The 3,359-nt window shown below is 31.6% G+C and overlaps 1 pseudogene; it reads left to right on the top strand.

Moving 5' to 3' along the window:
* The first annotated feature begins 866 nt into the window (after window positions 1-866).
* LOC128396712 (putative uncharacterized protein DDB_G0282133) lies at window positions 867-2,480 on the top strand (annotated as a pseudogene).
* The last annotated feature ends 879 nt before the right edge of the window (window positions 2,481-3,359 follow it).

The following is a 3,359-nucleotide window of genomic DNA, read 5'->3' as shown; positions in this document are numbered from 1 at the left end:
TGGCGATCGAATAAGTTTCATAATCTGAAACCTATCGTTGTATCTCCATCATTACTTGGATAATAAACGAATATCAATGAACTTAATTCAAAAATTCAACTTACTATTGTGATTGTTGCCATTATGGAGCCGAAAAACTTAGCTTCAACACTTCCTTATCAAAGAGCAGAAAAAATTAGATATAAGTCTTATAAAAATATAAATTACAAAATTATTACTTACAGTAAATAGAATCTGAATAGTTGCAATCGATTTGTTTATCAATTAAAATGAATTGATAGTTGGTTTAGATCTTGATTGACAAAATTAAAGCAAAAATTTGAACGATTGCTTAATCGATAAAGTCAGAACCTTAACAAAGCTGTTACAGAGACAATATAATCGAATGAGCATTTAATAACTTATGGATAATAATTGAAAAGCTATAATTACGAAAAACAAAGATACGAATTTTTAATATCTTAATTATTTGTTAATCAAATTAGTAAATGATTAAAATAATCCCATGATGATTACAATTTACCTTTGATTGTTGTGCTAAAGTACGATTAAAATGCAAGTACATAAATTTGATTTTATTAATGGTATCGAAATTATACAAACATGGAATGCTCAACATGACGAAAGAAAAACCAAAAGCAAGAGAGAGAAAAAGAGAATGAGAATGAGAATGATGGTGATGAGATGAGATGATAAAGACGATGCGAAAGAGAGAGAGAGGCAAAAATTGTAAACGGTTGTTGTTTTTGGTTCAGACAGAATTTCTTCCCAATCGATTGTACTTATGTGACAAAGGTTATAATTGTCAAAGATACCAAAATCTCCAGCAAGAATATCTTTTACACTCTTAAGAACATTTAAAATAATCAAACAGAAACTGAATGGTTATCAATATTAATCGTTTGATGTCCTACTTGCAACAATCGTTAACCTGTTGTGTCTGTGGTAATTTACTTTATGTTCCCATGTCATCAACAGTCTCATCCTGTCAACATCATGTCTGTAAATCTTGTGTTGGAGGTAAAATGAGACTTAAACCTTCCTGTTCTTGGTGTAAAGATCATTCAAAGTTTATCGAAAATATTCAACTTCGAATTCTTTTACAATGTTATAAACAATTGGCTTCATTTATTTTATCCTCATCGATTGTTGATAATTGGGGTTATCTAGTATGCGAAACAAATCAAGCCTCATACTCATCGTTACCAAACAATTTTAATGGTCCAACCACATTTAGACAATTACTTGACGAAGGATCCAATTTCCATGATAAATACACTTTTTCAGAGCCGCCGCCATTACGAAGCTTCAATCGTCAAACAAATGGTCATAACAATAACAACACCAACACCAACAACAACAGCAATCATCACAATTATAATGCTCAACATCCTGGACAACAACAAACCAACAACAACAACAACAACAACAACAACAACAACAATAACATCAACAACAATGGCACCAATAATCATCATGGAAACGTTTCAAATCATTTACAAATTAATCTTAATTCATCATCATCATCATCTTCCCATCATTCATATTCCCTTGCCGATGGAGAAACCAGAAATAGTATCAATGTTAAAACTGTGAATAATGTTAAAAGTTACAACAATTTAAATACTAATGGTAATCGAATCAGCAGTATCACCAGTATTGGAAATGGTATTAATATTGTCGGTAATTTACTTCCATCGATAACCCTTAGTGAGGCCATTAACGATAACACGAAAACAGGTATCATACTTAAAGCGGGTTCAGCTCAAGCTTTTACTTTAAATCGTAACATAATCAAAGCAGATTCAACACAATTAAATAAAATATTAACCGGAACATTATCCAACAATTCAGTGACCAACAACAACAGTAACAATAATAATAATAATAACACCAGTACAACTCTAACCAATAACAATAGTAATCAAACACCATCGGTAAATCGTAAGGTTCGTAGAGGATGTCGATGTGGCCTGCCACCTGAATCCTGGTAAATTGGCCTGTTGTGGTCAACGATGTCCATGTTATGTTGAAAGTAAAGCTTGTAATCAATGTAAATGTCGCGGTTGTCGTAATCCAAATAAGTGTCCAATTTAACGACAATTAACATAATCTCAACTTCATCTTCAACCGGTTCAATGTTAACATCATCATTAACATCATCGACACCATCAACTTCATCAACATCAACATCCAATATAATCACTCCATTAATCACTTCGACAACCTCAAACTCTCTGGCAACATCATCATTTACATCAGCATCTAAACAAACGGAATCGGCTCCATTACAATTCAAGTTTGATAGCTGCTAATCTATTTCAAATTCCGATAATTGTTAATAGCGACGGAGTATTAAAAGAGGTTGGTGTAACAATCAAGTTCTCGTGACAACGGGAAGCATGAGAGAAGAATCAACAACACTAATCGACGAAGATAAAAGTACAAATGATTTAACCTTAAGTTCACAGATAATTTAATTCAAAAGAAATAAAGAAAAGATGATGAGAAAGAGAAAGAGAGAAAAAAAGTAAATGGTTGTCGTTTTTGGTTCAGACAGAATTTCTTCCCAATCGATTGTATTTATGTGACAAAGGTTATAATTGTCAAAGAAACCAAAATCTCCAGCAAGAATATCTTTTACACTCTTAAGAACATCTAAAATAAGCAAATCCAAACCAAATTATTATCAACAACAATCGTTGTTAAAATGAATTGCTTCTTAATTAACTGTACAAATAGTGTTACAATTAACCAAAAAGAAGGTTGTTGGATGTTGGCTTGATTAAGGAAGGTAATCAATACAATCAATTTAACCTCAAATCACAATTAGTCAATAATGCAAGAAACAATTGATTGAGTTGATTTGCTTTTCGCCATCATTATGATTGTTATTTGTTGTTATTTTTAAACATTCATTTGAAAATGTTATTAATTTTTCACTTTGATTGTTTAACTGCAACAATCAAGGATAGACAATTAAAGATTCAGTAGTTGTACTCAGGAATTGATATTTAAAAACGAAATGAAAGGTTAATTGTAATGCACTGAGAGTGAACATGATTAACTGATTTACTGTTTTTATCCGTTGATTATCAACCTTAAATCAAATCCGAATCTTTCTTTGAATCTTGTTGCCGAAAAGTAATTGACACTAAAGAAAGAGAAAACAAAGATAACAGTAGATTTTGTTGTTGAAGAGAAAGTAGAGAGAAAGGAAGAGAAAGAGAAGAGTAATGACGGTGATGAAGACGATGAAAAAGAGAAAAAGAGAAAAAGAGAAAAGAGTGTGGACGGTTGTCGTTTTTGGTTCAGACAGAATTTCTTTCCAATCGAATGTCTTATTGTGACAAAGGTTA

The sequence above is a fragment of the Panonychus citri genome, unplaced genomic scaffold (genome assembly GCF_014898815.1).
Source record: "Panonychus citri isolate SS breed McGregor unplaced genomic scaffold, ASM1489881v1 Contig00026, whole genome shotgun sequence".
Classification (NCBI taxonomy): domain Eukaryota; kingdom Metazoa; phylum Arthropoda; class Arachnida; order Trombidiformes; family Tetranychidae; genus Panonychus; species Panonychus citri.
Note: the sequence above shows the minus strand (reverse complement) of the source record. Positions and strands in the feature narration are given on the sequence as shown.